The 19,028-nt window shown below is 43.0% G+C and overlaps 1 protein-coding gene across 5 annotated transcripts in view; it reads left to right on the plus strand.

The window, feature by feature from the left end:
• The window catches only part of MSRB3 (methionine sulfoxide reductase B3), a 135,093-nt gene that overhangs the window by 15,191 nt on the left and 100,874 nt on the right, over nucleotides 1-19,028 (plus strand). The window lies entirely within an intron of this gene.

A 19,028-nucleotide genomic window follows, 5' to 3' on the forward strand; every position in this document is an offset into this window, starting at 1 on the left:
TGGGAATTTCCAAAGTGCCTATTAAGTGGAATGTCAGTTTATATAATGTTGTCTGTATGAGTTAGTTTTACCTGGTTAGAGGTGGCCGTGGTGGGAAGGTGAGGAGAAAGAGAAGGAAGTATTCTTCCACTTTATATTGGGTGGCTATAGTAGAGATTCAAATATCATCTCTCCTCCACCGTGTCTGAAATGAATCTGTCTGACACACTGAGTATAATCATTGCAAGAGAGTATACTTGTTACAGTCATGTCTTTCCCTTGGAGCTAATGCTGTCCTTTTCACGGTCAATGGGAACATTCACATGGACTTCAGAAGACATGGATGCAGGACTAAGGGCACGAATAAACTCCTGCCAAGATTTGGATCAGAGCCATGCTAGCTATGGCACAGGTGTGGTGGATACAGGCATTGTCAGCAGGATACTCATATGTGGCAGGGATTTTTGCCTGGACACTGCGACTAAAATATATCCAGGCAAATCATCCTCTGGTGTAAATTGATGTTGCGTCTGTGACACCAGTAGAGCTAAGTTGATTTATACTAGCTGAGTATCTGGTCAGCTCTACGCTGATCCCCCACCTCTCCAGGTCTTCTTCCTCTGGTTAAGAGGTCATTTTGACCAAAAATATTGGAAGGGATACAGTGGTCAATCCCCGCCACTGAAGGTCCCAACATTGCTATAAAGTAAGTACATTTGTTGCACCAGGTGCAATCAGAATGCCTGTGCACAGCATTTGTACACCACTTTACCACCCCCACCGTCACTTACAAACCTGTCACGCAGGTGTGGAATGTTTGAAAACAGCTATATTGTTTGAGGGGTCTGTGAAATTTTAATAGATTGAATAGTGGTCTGTATGCTCGAAAAGATTGGGAACCCCTGCTTTAAACCATTGCTGATTAGTGTATCTGTAGTCAGGATATGCCTATTGTTTCATTTATCCTTTATTAAGAGATTAGATGTTCTCTGTATTTTAGCAGATACAATAAAACTAACTTATTTTTCAAATATCAAATGTACTACTTGTTGTGTCTTGTTATGGTGTGAACATGCAGTGCTGATTACACAGTAGAATTTTCAAAAGGTGTTGCCATTGTTGTTGCATACCTGCTGTAACAAGTGGGTATATACACCTAATGTTGGGTAAATGTAAAATCCACCAATTAACTCAGGGATTTTCTAACCATCCAATTTTTACCAATTAAAGTGCTTGAGAAACTGATGCAGTTACATCAGTGCATGTGTAGACATGCTTAAACTATTATAAGCATGTTCACACAGGTGTTGCACCAATCGGTTTCTAAATCAGGGGATCTCAATCTATTTACCATTGTGGACTGCACATGCTGCTGCTCTGTTTGTGTTACGTGGTCTGCATCCACACTATTGATGTACTCTCTGTATGTCCCTGAGTATATCACATTGGCCAAAGCCATGTGTTGATTGGATTATGGGTGCAGAACCAATTTAAATAAAATTAGTACAATGTGTTATGTGGAACGGTATCAGTTTGAAGTATCCTCGTTACACTAGAGTTGGGGCAACAGTTGGCAAAGGAGTAATTTTGCTGTCCCTTGTACCAGGATGTTTCACACTAAGCTTTCATTAGCATTAATAACTTGAAGAACTAAAATCTATAGAGATAGGTGACGTGACCCTTTGTAATAGTTGTCTTTGCTATAAATGGAGGTCTTATACTCTTATAATCCATTTTATAGTCCAGTGAATTCTTTTGATATCCTACAAAACTGATTCTATATTGATAACTGTTCCAGCTAAGAACTGCAAGGTATTTTTATCTGAAAAACTGCAAGTTTAATTTGACTTGCAAATATAATCTCTGTACTATTTCAGGAGCTGTCCTATTTTATTTTCTTATATTATTTCAAGGACTCAGAACAAATATGTTAGATGCTTCACAGAGGACACATACAGGAGAACTTTAGTAGTAGTATATATCTACATTTTTGATGTAGGGCCCCATTGTTCTTGGTTCTGTACAAATACAAAAAGAAACAATCCTTGTCCTGAAAACACAAGCAGATGGAGGACGTGGACTGGAGGATGTGGATGCAACATTATAAGCAAGTGAGTTTAGTGAAGAAGTGGAACAGCCAGAGGAACCGACAGCCTTGCCAAGCTCCTGGGAAAGGCGGGCGGGGAGGGGAGGGTACAGCTCTTGTGGAAGAGGTCACAGGTGTCAGTGCTGCCCAGAATGCAGCACTTGCCCTTTGCTCTTCTGTCATCAGGCCAGGGCACAGCGTTGTCAGTGACAGGTATTGGCATTCTCCTTTTTTCTCTCCCTTCTCTCTTTCTTTTTTAAATTGGGTCTAGAGGGTGGAATGAGTTTTATGGGATCTTTCGAAAAAGCCTGCCGTTTTTGAAAGAACTGCGTCTAGACCGCGGTTTTACTTTTGAAATGGTGCTTGTTCAAAAGAGCGCCATGATGCAGTTATGCAAATGAAGCACGGGATATTTAAATCCCCACTTCATTTGCACTTTCAAAGTGCCTCATTTACATCCCTCTGTTGACAGAGGGATGTAATCTAGATGTAGCCTTGAATGATGGACTTGATGGAAAAATGGAGGAATAACATATGTCAGGATAGAGGGGTGAGCAAGGACACAGGCTACAGAAATATAATTGTGGTTTCTCCATTTAGGCATGCAGAGTATAGATGGTTTAAAGTTGTATTTCAACTAAAATCTGGATTTTCTGTAGCAGTGAGTTCTTAGAAGAGATCTACAGAGTGATTGTGGAAGCCTGATGAGCAGATTTCATTGAGGCATTCTACACACTGGGGCAGTTTGAAAAAAGGCAGGCAGACCTTGGAGAGAAAGTCCCATCCTCATTAAATCTTCTATTGGCACAGCAGTGAGGGCGGGAAACATAGAAAGAGACCAAGTTAGGGGTTTATAAAATGTACTAAATTTAGAGCAGGACTGATAGTTGCCCTGTATGTCTTAACCAAAGAACAAATATTGTTTACATGCTTCTATAACCCACCACTTTATACAGTATAAAACTCCAATAGTCCGGCATCCAGTAGTCCGGCACTCCTGATAGTCCGGCATCAAAATGGCAAGAGCCTAGTGAGTGAGCTTCGGCAAAAAAAGAGTCACAAGGTAACAGCGGCAGCAGCTGAACTGAGCAAAAAGGGTAAAAAAGCTTAAAAAAAACTAAAACATTACAGTATACTGTATACAGTATGTACAATAAAAAGGGTTAAGAACACTTTATATACAGTGTATATAATGTATACAGTATATATATAACCTGCTTATAGTACTTCCTGATAGTCCGGCATATTTGATAATCTGGCACCACCTAAATCCCATAGGTTCCGGATTATCGGAAGTGTACTGTATATACTATGTAATTTTAAATACAAAAAGATTTGTGATTCCAGGCAATTTGGGGGCTTGTAGAACTTCTATAAGTACTCTGTGTTTTCTTTCAATGGAAAGTATATATATGGTTGTTCCGTATTATGCAACTTCAGCAGTTTCATTCACATGGTAAATCATTGCAACTCTTTAGTGATTGTCATGTTCTACTGTGATAATGTTTTGGGACCAAAGGCAGAACACTTTAGAATTAGTCATTGCTGTTTCTTGAGACAATTTTCTTAGCTTTTTCTTTAAAAAGCCCTAAAATGCTTTTTAGATTATATAGAAAGCAAACTTGGTGGGTAAAGCCTAATTCCAAACACAATATACTGTATGCATCTTTTTAAATTCACAAATGTCAAGATCTGCAAATTAATTTAATAGCCATTCTTGTATATGTCTTATCCATTTATTGTTTTATGTAATCAACCAGCTGTTTAAAATTGCCACCAGTGTCTAAATGATAGGTCACGTCTGCTTCCATCTGAATCGCTAAATATTTCATGTCAACGTTGCAAAAATGTATATGTATGCATGCAGGATAGGCTGCTTTTGCATCCTCTACTGGTTCTCCCTTCTCTATCGCATCAGGTATAAACTGTATTACTTTCAAAGCCCTTCCTCATCCTACCTACCATTTCAGTCAGTCCCTACCCTACCTATCATTTCTCACTCACTACTGAATGTCAAGGCTCACCTCCTATTGACCTATGATGCCAACTTCCACTGCCTACTTGTTACATTTTCCAACAAGCACTTTTGTGCTTCCTTGCATGCTGCTCCTCATGCTTGGAAGGAGCTTCCATAAACATCTGCAAAACTGCATAATTGTTTACCTTCAGATCCTTCCTTAAAACTCTTTTGTTGTGATGCATACACACACAAAAATGGACAGAAATTAGGCTGTTGGTGTGCTGAGGACGTTGTCTAGCATGACGACCACCTCTGCCTCATTGTTTCCTTGTATTCCCCATCTGTTGCTTCTTGTCTGAAGCTTAGATGGTAAGCTCCTTGGGGCAGGAACTGTTTTTGTTCCGTTTGCATAGTGCCTACCACAGTGGGGTCCTGGTCCATAACTGGGGCTCCTAGGTGCTATACTATGGTAAATAATAAAAACAGTGTCTATTTTTTTTAAATTATGTAAATGGGAGTATACACTTCTAGTATAATCCTTATACTGTTGTGGCAGAAGGTGCTGATGGGTTTGTACGTTAGAGGTTTGTAACAAGGGGCACTTAGTGGGACATTACTGAAAGCATCTAATTCAGGACGAACTGCTTAGAGACAAGGCTGCCACAGCCTGAGACTGGGCTCTTCTATGAGGCACACTAAACCAGCCAATAAAAGGTTCTTCCAATCCCAAAGAACAAGCCATATGACCAGCTCCAAGGCCAAGGGCAGGAGCAGCATGACAGTAGGGGAGAGGGGCAACTGCAGTTCCAGTGCTTGATAGCTTGCTGACCAAACTGGTCAGGATCACCTGTCAAAGGCTCCAAGATCTACCGGTAGATCCTGATCTACTGGTTAGTGACCACTGCCCTAACACAAAGCTAATTCTTTCCAGCAGCCGCACATCACACCTCAGACCCAGGAACCTACCCCTGCAATAAATCCTGTTGCCGGGATTTCCAGGTTTCTGGATCTTGGGTAGTAGATAAAATACTGCTGGTCAGAGATTTTGGTTTGTGTTGGTATAGATTTGGTCTCAGGTTGTAGCAGGGAGTTTCATGAGGAAACGGTGTAGTTTCTTTTGGTATTCCTCAGTGGGATCAGAGCAAAGAGGCCTGTAGAACGCGGTGTTGGTGAGCTGCCGGGAAGCTTCTTATTTGTAATCTATCCTGTTTGTGATGACTACCTCCTTTGTCAGCCTCTTTAATTATAATAGTGATAGAAACATAGCTGTGTTAGACTGGCGTAGCTGAAACAAAAAACAGGACTATATAGCACTTTAAAGACTAACAAGATGGTTTATTAGGTGATGAGCTTTTGTGGGCCAGACCCACTTCCTCAGATCAAATAGTGGAAGAAAATTGGCACAACCATATATACCAAGGATGCACTTGAAAAAAATTAACACACATGAAAAGGACAAATCACATTTCAGAACAGAAGTGGGATTGGGGGGAGGGGAAAAGTAAATGTCTGTGAGTTAATGATATTAGAGGTGATAATTGGGGAAGCTAGATTTGTAATGGGTAAGATAATTAATGTATTTGTTTAAGCTTAGGTGTAAAGTGTCGAATTTAAGCATGAATGACAGTTCAGAGGATTCCCTTTCAAGTGTGGTCTTAAGAGGTCTTTGAAGCAGGGTGCAGGTAATCAAGGCGTTGAGACAATGTCCTTTCTGGTTGAAATGGCAAGAAACTGTTTTTTCTTTGTGATCCTGTCTAATATCTGTTTTGTGGGCATTGATTGGTGAAGTGTCTGAGACGTTTGTCCAATGTACATAGCAGATGGACACTTTCGGCACATGATAGCATAAATTATATTTCTGGATGAGCAGGAATATGTGTTCTGGATCTTATAACTCACTTGGTTAGGTCCAATAATGGTATCAGCAGAGTGAATATGTGGACAAAGCTGGCAACGGGGTTTGTTGCAAGGGAAGGTACCAGGGTTGGTATTAGTGTGGTATGTCCTGTGGTTGTTGGTAAGAATCATCTTGAGGTTAGGTGGTTGTCTATAGGAGACTATGGGTCTGCCTCTTAGAGTTTAGTATCCTGTTCCAGTATAGGCTGTAGTTTATTGATAATGTGTTGGACAGGTTTAAGTTGGGGGCTGTAGGTGATGACAAGTGGTGTTCTATTGTTGGTTTTCTTGGGTGTGTCTTGAAGTAGATGGTTTCTAGGTATTCGTCTGGCTCTTTCAATTTGCTTTTTTATTTCTCTGGGTGGGTAGTTGAGGTTTATAAATGCTTGGTCGAGATCCTGATTTCTGGTCTCTGTCAGTGGGATTAGAGCAGATGCGGTTGTATCAAAGGGCTTGGCTATAGATGATGGATCGTATAGTGTGTTCTGGATGGGAGCTGGAGGCATGTAGGTAACTGTAAGAGTCAGTGGGTTTTCTGTAGAGTGGTGTCTAATTTTCCATTGCTGATTTGTACTGTGGTGTCCAGGAAATGGATCTCTCGTGTAGAATGGTCCAGGCTGAGATTGATGGTGGGGTGTAGGTTGTTAAAATCCCTGTGGAATGTCTCCAGTGTTTCTCTACCAAGCATGGCTGAGGTTATATGTCATGTGATGTTGTTTGTTCACTCTGTCAGCTTGTGCATATTTGCGGAAGCAGTCAATGTAGAAGTCCAGACTCTCATTATGACCATTAGGAGGGGTCCACCTAGAGGTCTTCCAGCCCACTCAGTTAGCCTCACTAGCACCTCCACTACTCTTGCCAGGTACATTTCTTTTTCTGTTATGATTCTGGTAGTCCCCCTTTTTTCTTCACTCAGGCTCATCTGATGAAGTGGGGTTTTGCCCATCAAAGCTCATGATACTATATCACTTTTGTTAGTCTCTAAGATGCCACAGGACTACTCGTTGTTTTTAAAGTTACAGACTAACACGGCTACCTCTCTGAGACTATTAATTACATAACTTTACTGAAAGGTTATGGTGGTAAGTGGCTTTGATAGTTTTTAAAACAGCCTGGTAGAATTTCCACGTAAGGAGAGTGCCTGAGAAAGAAACTAGCAATTATGATCCTTTTAACCTGAAATGCTTTGTAATAGCTGAGGTATTAAAAATAAATTTAAGAAGAAACTTAATGATTCTCAAATGATGCTCTCTACTAAAGTAATTGATGAACTAATGGAGAAGTCATTATAGTATTTTATATATCATAAACTATGTTCAAATAATAAGCTTTTTTTGCTAAATTTGAAATGGTGGTGATTTTTGGCTATAACATGCTGCAGGAGAACCTGATTTGTGAGCCACTGTGTTACCTGTCTCTCTTCAGCAAGCATGAGTTTTTCTGGCAGTTAGCGTATGTGTCAGCTTCCAGCCACCCCAGTCTGTCTGTCTCACCAGCAAATTCCTCAAGACTCTCCTAGCTCAAGCCTTATCTAGCAGGTAACAGACAGTAAATTCCAGACCCTCAGTTCCTCAAAGATGTTTCTCTGCAGTGCACAGCCCCTACCACTGTGCATTCACAGAAAATATTATTTGTTGGTCTATTAAGGAGTCAATACATCACAGTTAGTTTAACTGAAATCAATACATCCTTTCCCTGAGAGATAGCACTGAATTTGTTCATAGTAAAAGTAAATAAGTTTATTAACAAAAGCATGGACGAAGTGATACCAAGCAAAAGAAAGAAAGGTAGTGATGGTTACAAGCAAGTAAAAGTGAAAACACATATCTAAAAATCTAAAAGTTAATTTAGCAAGTTCTAGTCTTTGCTCAAGATGGTTTCTCTCACTCTAAGTCTCCTCTCCAGCTTTTTGCTGGCAATCTTAGGTTGGACCCGTAAGAGAAATCAAAATGCATGGTTTCATTGTCTCCTCAGGTGAAAGATAAAGATGGAGTCTTTCTTGTTCTTTAGATATAAAGAGATGTCTTAGTCTTGTAAGTCATGAAAGCATCCTGGAAAGTCAGTCTCCCGTGTGTCTGGGAAGCAGGAGCCATATTAATTTTCTGTCTCTTGAGTTCATGCTCAGAAAAACTCCTGCTGGGTTAGTCCAATAGCTTTGTTTATGGCTAATATGTCAGTTGACATAAACCCACTTTCCTTTGTCTAAGGCAGACCTGTTTATCACCTTTGCCTAGGCTGGGATGTCTAGTCTTAAAAATGTTTTAGTAGTATCATAGGTGGTGGGTATAATAGGCTCAGCCTCTCATGGCGTTGCTGCAGCCACGGACACTCTAGTTGCAGGGTTTGGCAGGGGAAGTTAGTTTTTGCTTTATTATGCCCCACGCAGGTCCCAGGGTAGCTGGGAGGCAGTATGTGCTATTCAGCTTCCTGGGTTCATCAGTACTCTCGCTGGACTCAAGAGAATTACTGATGAACCCAGGAAGCTGAGTAGCACATACTGTCTCCTCAGCTGCCGCAAAACATGCCTGTGACACAGCAAAATCTTCTTTGGGATGAGAGTGAGAAGCCTTTCCCAGGGTGGCCAGGAGATGGGAAAGGGAGGTATGGCTGTGGCTGGCCCGGGTAGTTGCAGAGGCAAGCTGGAGGTCTCAGGACTCTAGCTGTGGGGGTGGGGGAGCTGAAGGGTAGAGCCAGGACTATGGCTGTGAGGGGGCAGAACGGGTGGAGATGGGGTCTAGCTTCCTGGTAGTGGGGTTAAAAGAAAATAATTGTGTTATAGACTCAGGTACTGAATGAAACTATATATATAATATGTATATTATGTTATAGTCTCAGGTATTGAATGAAATTACATAGTGCTGGTTTCTGATATATAACGTTGTGTTGTGGTGCCTCTAGGAAAACCAGCTTCTGTATTGGAGTGCATGTCCATTTAACATATTAAGATGTCCCAAATTTAAAATAAATTATTTTCTCTCACTATATATATATAAAAAGTTCCTGTGGGATGACAGAGCGATGTCATCACGTCACTCTGCAGCCACAAGAGCCAGGCCTCACCCACTCCCAGCCTGGCCCTCCCCAGGACAGTGCTGTAGCCCTGGCCCAGTCCTCCCTTCCCCAGTGGCCGTGGGGAGTGCTGTAGCTGCCATGGTCTTGGCCCAGCCCTCCCTGGCAGCCAGGGTGGGGTGAGGGGCAGTGCAGAGAGACCAGTCTGGCACAGCCTTGGCCCTACCTAGAAGCCTTGGGGGAGGGGGGAAGAGGGGAGACTGCCTACTCCCAGAGAGAGGGAGGTTGGGGGTTACCTAGTGATTACTTGTTAGCAATTTCCAAAGGCATCATGATATAGCAGTTGGACCTGATTCTGAATAGAGGGTGTCCTGTTGTGTATTGGGACAGTCTCGGCTCTGCTGGAGCTCTTTGGGAGATGCTAAATCCAGGCACAAGTTTGGCTCTGGCAGCCTCCAGGATCTGAGAATAGAAAGGTTGTGTGACTCCATCTGTGTTCTCAGCCATGCTGAGCATTATTGGGATACATTTGGGGAGCTGGTCCTATCATTATATATATTTTTTTCATTCTGTTTGTCTTCTTTCAATTCTGTCTTCTCTCACTTGTCCTGCAGCGCTTCATAAAAGGGATCCTGAAAAGTGACTGACTGCTTTATTGATGCATAATGTATTAAAATAAAGCATCTGCATTGGCAGCTCTGCACATAGCTGAGCCAAATAAGGATATCTGCACATGCTCACCGAGTTGTAAGTTAGCTTCTGCAGTAACCCATCACATACTCATTAGTTTTAGGCAAAAGCAACACAAGCAGGCAAGAGTATTCTTTCAAAGCAGTGTACTTCCTCTAGACTTGAACTTAAGTTCTATTTAGGTCCCAGTGATGTTTGGTAAAAGTTGGGTTACTCCCTTAGGCTCCTTTGAAAATCCCAGCCCTAGTCATTGATGAAAGTAAATCCTCAGTCAGCACAATGGGGCAGAGATCCCAAATGCAAATGAGATATAATAATACACTAACTTGCTGAAGAGTTTAGTTTTCCAGAGTACACTGAGTACAGCAGAAGGCAGCAGTGCCAACAGTCTAGTACAGAATTTAGGACTGAGAACAATAAACTCTTGAGTGTTAATCTCAGCTCTGCTCTGATCTGGCAGATCACTTAATATCTGTGTCTGTTTACCACTTCTAAAATGGAGAGGCAAATGCTAATTCACAGGATTGTGTCAAACCTTGTGGCAGTCCTTGTCACAATAGACAAGTGGCAAGAATGGGACCTCACTAGTTTTCTAACTAGCCATTTAGAAACATTTTTATGAGTGGTAGTTAAAAGTATGAAATTTGATTACATATAATTCTTTACTGTGATTTATTATACAACACATTTTATTCCACACATCACCGTTTCACATGCATACTGCGTACCACTCTTTAGACAAACAGCATATACATATGGAGGATGAAGAAGATGGGACACTGCAATTTAGAATAGAATCACAATACACTTAAAAACTAAATAATACACTGATTTAGTCTTCACTCATGGGGCAAAATTTCAGAATTCATGTTTTTTCTCAAGTTAAAATACGAAGTAATTTCTGAAAAACAGGGTAGAAATTCCATCTTTAATCAGTGGACAAAATGGTAGGCTTGCAAGCCAGCCAGTAGGAATTATTAAATTAAAAATGTGCTTTCAGGATACTTGCATCATATCCTCTGAGCACCATAAGCAATTTAATCTTTGTTGCACTATGAAAGCCTGTCCTGGAATGGAAAAGATTAGGGATATTTTTCAAGATGTTGAAAGGATTGCAATTAAAAAAAAAAAAGTCTGTTGTAGTTATAAATTGACTGCCATAAAAGGAATGGGTTGTATGTTGGCACACTGCCAAGTTCGGGAAAACAAAAATATAACAGAACTCTATTTTGGTGCATCAGGTTTGAGATGACTGGGAGCAGATAGAGGAATAATCCTGACTGACCCAATATTTCTTAATTCTGGAGAAGACCTACCAGTTGTATGATAGGGCAATAGTAATCTGGAAATGAAGCAGTTTCAGGCCCTGACCTGCTTAACCATGGATCTTTTCTCCTCCTGGGATTATGGAACTACTACACACTTGATTGATTCTCCTCCAGACTTCACAATGGCACCTTTGGAGTCTACCTCAGTAGCACCATGACCTCCTCCTCCTATGATTGAAATGTGTCTTCTTTCCTCAGCACTATGAAACCTCCCTCCCCTACATCAAACCCCTTCTCAAAGCTCACTTTTCCCCACAGTCCCTTAAACGATGATCTTCTTTTTGTTTTGTGTGTGTGCAAGAGGAATTAAAAAAAATAGATCCTCAAAGGTTAGGAACTGATGTGATGTGCATCATAATTACCCATGTAGCCCTATACCCTTATTCTAAAACTCTTCCCTAGTGCAGACTAGGGATGTAAAATCCTGATGAATTAGTTAAGCGGTTGAACATTAGGTCAACCCAACATTTAACTGGTTAACTGACTAAAGCAGTCTGGCTGGAGCAGCCCCCAGCTTGTGGGTCCTCCACCCCCATGCTGGGGCTACCTCCCAGCTCTCATCCCCCACTTTGAGGCTGCCACTGGCTTTGCCAGCTCCCAGCCCTCGCTGGAGCAGCCCCTATCTCTGGGGTGCCCAGGCCCACCATGGACAGGGTCTGCTCCGGACGAGTATCCTCTTCCTCTTGTATTCACTTCCCTGTTGCTTTGTCCATTTTCTCCCAGTGCAGGCTAGTAGTCACCTGGTCGTCATCTCCCCCACCTCATTGGACTTACTGGCTGACACCCTCTTCCCTGGACAGCCCTCTGTTGCTAGTGGTATAGTTCTATCTCACAATGACTCTGGTCCATGAGTGCAGTGGTCTGTTTCCTTTCTTTTTTTTTTAGCAGCAGTCTCTACTAGCGGCAGCTAGATTAGCTCCAGTTCCTTGTTTCCATCCCTTTTTTCAGCTCTTCAGGCAAAAGCCTTCACTACAGGTTGAAACAAGGAAGAGAATCCAGCCTAACATATATAGCAGGGGTGGCCAAACTCACCAACATACAATAATCTACAGAAATGTGAGTGCATAATCTGCCCTGTAGTGCAGTGCCTCCTGGAAAAGCAGAGTGAAAGTCCTGAGACCCTCTTCTCTATTGGACAGGAGCCCCTAGGCCCACAACTTGCTGCAGGGTAAAAGCCCTAAGGGCCTCCCCCTTCTGGTGGAGAATAGGAAAGAACATTGGAGGGGGAGGGGGGGCTGTAATTTAACTGTAATGATCTGTAATTTAACTGTAAAAGAGCTGCATGAGCTCATGAGCTGTGATTTGACAATGCCTAATATATTGCCTAAGCCCTCCTTGAATCACTAGCAAGTGATATGTGGTCCACAGTTTGGGAACTGGCAATGTAGACTGTAAAGTTCTTTGGAGGAGTGCAGTGTCTTAGCTATGACAGAGGTAAGTAACAAAATTGAGGAATCAGTGCAGTGGCTAATCTCCCTGAAGGCAGGAAACATAGGAATAATTGTAAAAGAGGAATGATAATGCGCTTTTATTTTCTATTTTTATTAGGGGTCTAGAATCCAAAGGAGTCAGTTTAAAATAAACTTCCTCTTACCCTTCCTACATCATTTTTCATTTGTTCCTGGGGTACATTTATATTTCTTTTGTCATACCAACAATTCAGAAAGCTGACCTTTGGATTACACAGACAGATACTATTAAAGTGAACAACTTAGCAAACAAGAATATCAGAATCAGATGGTAAAGGGTCATGAACTCCCCATCCCTTACAGCTGTTACCAGAAAGAAGCTTTAACTGAATTCAGTAACTAAATACGCATTTTGTGTAAATTTCTGCCCTCCTCAAATCAAATCTAATTATCCTATTACACAGAGAAATTGCTTACATCAAAACTAGAATTGTTATCTAGGTAGCTAGAAAGGAAATATACAGATACCTCACAGATCTGGAGTCTGACACCTTTGGTTACACTGAATATTTTCTTACTTTACTAGAGCCATTGAAATCAGTAAAATTACACAAGAAATGAGGAGCTACTCAATATGAGTAAAAGTTTTAGAATCTGGGTGGTATTTAATATTTTAATGAACTTAGTCAACTGCAAAGACTGTATAAGACTATACAACAGGGGTAGCAAACTTAGCAAACTTTTTTTGGATTGGGGGTAGCTGACTTACAGAAAAATCAGTCAGGGGCCGCAAACAAATGAGAAGCAAAAAAACAAAAAAAACCCACTCAAACCCTTACCGACTCCCTAAATCCCCTTGCACACCTAGGCTGTGTCCAGACTCAGGGGTTTTTTCGGGAAAAGTAGCCTTTTCCCGAAAAAACTTCCCCTGCGTCCAGACTCAAGCCGCGTTCTTTCGAAATAATTTCGAAAGAACGCGGCTTTTCTTTCGATGGCGGTAAACCTCGTTTCACGAGGAAGAACGCCTTCTTTCGAAAGTTCCTCTTTCAAAAGAAGGCGTTCTTCAATGTAAATAGGGCTTCCTCGAAAGAGAGCATCCAGACTCGCTGGGTGCTCTCTTTCGAAAAAGCGGATTGCTCTTTCGAAAGATCCGCCTGCAGTCTAGACACGATCTTTCGAAAGAGGCTCTTTTGAAAGATGCTTTCGAAAGAGCCTCTTTCGAAAGAAGCCTGCAGTCTAGACATAGCCCTAGGGGGGCCCAGTCTAGATTTTGTGAGCTCCAGCCCTGAGGTAAGGGAAGGGCGGCAGGGGGGCTGAGCACCAGTACAGGTTCCCTAATGCTAAGGGGGAGCCCTGAGCCTTGGGGGCTGGATCCAGGCAGCAGCACGGCGTGGCAATTGGCTTCTTAGGACTGGGGCTGGTAGCATATGCGTATCCGTGACCATTAACCGATAAACCCAGGCTTATTGGTTTAACTGTTTCCACGGTTATACGTACACATCCTTAGCCTCAGGACTGTTCCTACCCTTTCCGGCAGCGAGCCCAGGTTCACACACAATACCATATACAGTACTAGTTCATTTTGTATATATGGGCAGGGCTCGACAAATTAGTCAATCTACTCACTTGGGGCGAGTAGATTTTAAGATGGCATGGTGCCGCAGTGCAGTCTGCACATGCACAGCATGCCAAACTGCATGGCTGGGGGCTCGCCACCGCTTATCAAGCCCTGTATATGGGGATAAATCAGGCCTCTGTTGGGATTGGTGGAAGAAGGTGAAGGGGACATAGAACATGAAAAAGGAAAGGTAAAGGGAGAGTTGCAAAAACTGGAACATGTAGAAAGAGCTACTGCCTTCATATAGCTCATATATTATGAGTGCTAAATTTTAACAGGCCTCGTGCATAGGTGACTGAATGAGGGGAAGGGTCAGGAGAGGAGATTAAGGCTACATTTAAGAGTTAGGACATCATTATGCTTCGCTCACAATGAAAAAATAATCTCTTCCCCAAGAATTTACAATTTAATCTTTGTACAATTAAAGAATAAAGCTTAAAATGAAAAAGTAACAGGAAAGAAACTGTCTGCAGTCATGAAGGTTAGAGCTTTTTTTTTTTTTTTTTTTTTTAATGAGTATTGAGAATCTTGCATAATCACAGGATTCCAGGAGCTGTGACTTTCAGAAAAACACCTAACATGGCAGGACACACAAAGTAATTACAGTATTGACAGCTCGGGTGATTTTGTTTTGGGCTTCGAGACTCATGACTTTTTACTGGTAGCTCCAGCTCTGTTAGGGATGTAAGCGACTAATCACTCCTCTTCCCCCTCTCCCTTCCCGCCCCTTGCTGCATCTATCAGAGAGAGGCAGCAAAGGGGGAGCAGGAGTCAGTGCTAGGGGGAGCTAGCTTAAAAGCCAATTCCCCCCAGCAGTGTTGGAGGGGGCAAGACAGGGGCGCAGCGGGGAACTGGCGGCACATCCGCCTTTGAAATGCAGCAAGAGTGGGGTTTCAAAAGCAGAAGTGCCGCAGGAACAGAGGGCCAGCAGGGTACTCAAGCAGTCCCCCTGGCCCCGCACTCCCTGCTTTTGACATGTACAAGAGCCTCAGAGGGGGCTTTTGTACATTTCAAAAGCAAAGTGCACATGGGGAGCACCGGGCCTGTGGGGGACTCAAGCAGTCCCCCTCTTGCTCCGCGCTTTGCTTTTGAAATGTACAAAAGCCCCCTCTGGGATCTATGGGGCTCTTGCTACATTTCAAAGGCGGAGGTGCCCTTATCGACTAATCGAATAGTCAATACAAATTGTATCAACTAGTCGATTAGTTGATTAATCTAAATTTAAGATCCTTACTCCCAGTGGCATATGTAAGTCTCAGTTTTCTTGTTTTTTAAAAAAAAATATTTTTCTAGTCCTCATACTGACGGAGCTAACCGCTTCTAAAACAAACGACTCACCTATACTCTAATGACTCAAAATCCAGAAGGCAAGTTAAAAGAGAACTCCTGCCTTGTTGTTAACAATTCTCAGATTTTTAAGCCATATTCATGAATCTGGGGACCTGACTCATGATTTTTGAAAATTTTGAATTGACCATATTGAAATTGTAAGAGTTGATGCCGCCTTAATGTCACCTTTTATATCAATATCCTAAAAGTAAGGTTTCCTGAAGCTATTGTTTAGGTTTATAATAGAAACGAAAGGCTTCCACCTAAACAAAATCACCTAAAGAGTTAGTAAGGCCTTGCAGGAGCTAGTGGACTTTGTGATTTACTGTATTCAGGCCCATATGCAGGGGATGTGCGAAGGGTGCGAATGCACTCCTCCTCCCCCCATGATCCTTCATGGTCTACCATGGTGCTGATTCTGGATGACCTAGGGAAGGCAGGGGCTGAGCATTGCCCCAGCCTCTCTCCCCCATGCTCTGACTGGCCGGGGGAAGTCAGGGAAGTATGCTGCCCGAGTCTCTCTCTCCCGTGCCCTTGCCAGCTGGGGGAAAGCAGGGAGGCCCACTGCCCCAGCCTCCCTCCCCTGTGCTCTGGTCGGTCGGGGAAGGCTGGGGATGCTTCCTCCCTTCCTCACCCAGGAGCGAGACAGGGAGTGGGGCTGGGTCATGGGGGACAGGGCTGGGTTACAGCCTGGGAGCAGCCACCAGCTTTCCCCCCGCCCCCAGAAATTCCAGCGTATGCGCCTGGTATTTGCATCATTAACAAGATTACACATAGTCACCATGTTTGGAGATTTATCGAAACACTGCTTAAATATTAAGAGGGGGATTACCACCCCTGCTCTGGCCCCTTTGCACCAGATTAAAGGGTTCCTAAAATCCTGGTTCCAGCTGGGAGAGAAGTCTTGGTGTAAGGGATGTGTTGAGCGCATAGCTGGGGTGGGAGGCGTCTGTCAGGGCTGCAGCTGTAGCACACAGAACCACAGAGATTCTGCACAGTGCTGAAGTCCATAAGGCAGAGTGGAGAAGATGCTATAACTTCAAAGTAGCTCCCCTGGGCTGCCTGCATTATGCTGGGAGTCTCTTCAAGCTCCAGAACAGTCCAGGACTGAGAGGGTGCAAAGGTGGCTTAAAATCATTTTACTCACCTGTCCCTGGGCTAAGCACTCTGTGACGCACCCTTGGGAGAAGTGGTTCTTATCCAGAGGTATGTGTACCCTTGGGGGTACGAGAGGTCTTCTGGGGGGGAAAAATCAACTCTTCTAGACATTTGCCTACTTTTACAACAAGCTGCCTAAAAAGCTCAAGCAAAGTCAGTACAAACTAAAATTACATACAGACAAAATGAAAAAGCCATCAGTTTTTCAATAATCATGTGCTGTGACACTTTTTTATATTTTTATGTCTTTTTTTTTTTTTGGTAAGCAAATGTTTTTTAAATGAGGTGAAATGTGGGGTACGCAAGACATATCATATTCCTGAAAGGAGCACAGTGGATCTGCAAAGGATGAGAACCACTGTTCTGGAGGCACAGCATAACATTTTCCCCCGAGAATAGTAATTGTCGTTGAAGGTACTGAAACAGTGATTTCCTCCTATGTTCCTTGTAGTGGCCTGACTGTAGTTCCTATTTTAGAACTCCAGGTTGTCTGATTCTGTACCCTTCTGTGGAAGTCTATGGCAAAGTGGAAACAGGATCAAGAGCTGTAACTGTTATCTGTATATGTTACCACTATCAGAGGCAGGTTAAGGTTTCGTGGGATCCTGGACCAGAGCAAGTGGGGGTCCCCCTCCTCTTCCCTTCTGCCTGTAATCCCACTCCCATTCCACCCCTTTTTCCCCTTTCACAAGATGCCTACCCCATTCCACACACAGTCCCACTGTCTCTCCCTTTTCCACTGTGGCCCTACGAACTTGCTCCTTTCTGCCCTGCCCCTTCCCACTGCAGCCCGGAGACCTGGCAGCCATGGGGAGTGAGAGTTTCTCCTGCCCTGTGGCCACAGCACGGAGCTAGAACTCTTCCAGTTACAGGGCCATTGGTGTAGTTCGACTGCTGCATTTGTGGGGGCAAAGCATGCCCGTGAACACCCACATACACACTGAAGCCAGTCCCCTTGGTTTGCTGGCTCTCTCTGTCCCTGTTTACAGTAGTACCTGTACTACTGCTGCTTAGGAGGCACAGGCGGTAAAAGGGAGGAGCCCCAGCTGCTGCCCAGCGAGCACCACATGCTGGGCTCTGGCTTTTCCATCCTTCTCATCTATTCCCATATGGTCTTCTCTTCCCCAGCCCCTCTCCCTTTCTCTCCTCTTCTCCTCATCCTCCCCTTACTCTGCTCTGCTCCACCCTCCCTGTGCGCACTCAGGGTCATAGAGGAAATGGATGGGCACCAGAATCCAGGAGTCAGTGTCCAGCTGTTGAGGCAGGACCTGGAGCAGACAGGGTAGTAGTGGTGGTGTGGGGGACAGCTGCTCTCCATGTGCTGAAACATGCCAGGGAGTCAGATTGAAGCACTGGGGCACCCATTTTCTAGGCTCTCCCTAATTGGCTGGGGCCCCTGGATACAAGCTCTGTCAGCCCAGTGCGTCATCCTCCACTGAACACTATTCCCCTGTCAAACTATACACATTCTTACCCTTTCTTCGAAATAAGGGGGCAGAATTGTACAGCAGCTTCCTAGACATTTATATTGCATTAACATATGCTACAAATACCATACCTTTTGACTGTATCCTTCTTCCCCCCCACTCTCCTTCACACCTCATTTGTCAGCTTAAATTGTAAACTCTGTGTGTCAGGGACTGTGTCCACACAACACCTCGTGCAGGGGAGCCGTGGTGCTGCTTCTGGGGAGTGCTTTGACACAAGTAATAGAAATTAAACTTCAAACAAGAGAAGACAGACTTCTGCTGTTGTATTTTTTAATGAATGTTAGTTCAGTTTTATTGAGATTTGTAGAGTTACAGCCTTACATCCTTTATGGATACCTGGGACTAAATAGTAGTAATTTGGTGAACACAGAAATACTTGGCTTCTTCATGAAATCAGGATCTAGTTCAAAATCTTTTGGGTTTTTAAATAGTTTTTCAACAGCGTATGCTGTAGGGAGTTGCAGGCCGGTTTACTTGTAACAGAGGGGGGAAATAATTTGTGCTGCAGTGGTAAACAGCTTCAGATTGTTAAGAAACAAATCTATGAAGCAAGCAGATGAAAGGCACAACAGGAAAAATGAAACATGAGATAAATATAAAGAGTGGAGGCTAACATTTCTCGCTTTTCCCCCTGCTAAACAAATATCCCAACTCCTCTGTCCTCCAGTGGGTCATGTCCATATAAAGAATAGTGAACAGAGCACAGAAAGTGAAAAAACACAAATGATGCTCTTTTAGAAAGTGTTAAATTGACCATTTCTCTTTTTCTATCTTCTATTTCCCTGTGCTACAATGTCAGAGGATATTGTGTTACTAACAGGCTGCTAAGGAAGATATCTGTAAATCACATATCAGACATGGGAGAAAAAAATTGTTGTCTGACACCAACTTCTCCAAAATAGCTGAGAGTTTTCTCAGCAGATTACTTTAAATAAATTTAGACTACAATGTTGTGAATTTTTTATGAGCCAAGTCTATCTAAAAGAAAAGAGGAAACAAAATTTCCATTGAATTTAGTAGCAGTTTTCCCTGAGGAATAAGCACAGGACTGGGATTTGAATGATGTAAATGCAGAT

This window comes from Pelodiscus sinensis, chromosome 1, assembly GCF_049634645.1.
Source record: "Pelodiscus sinensis isolate JC-2024 chromosome 1, ASM4963464v1, whole genome shotgun sequence".
Taxonomy (NCBI): Eukaryota; Metazoa; Chordata; order Testudines; family Trionychidae; genus Pelodiscus; species Pelodiscus sinensis.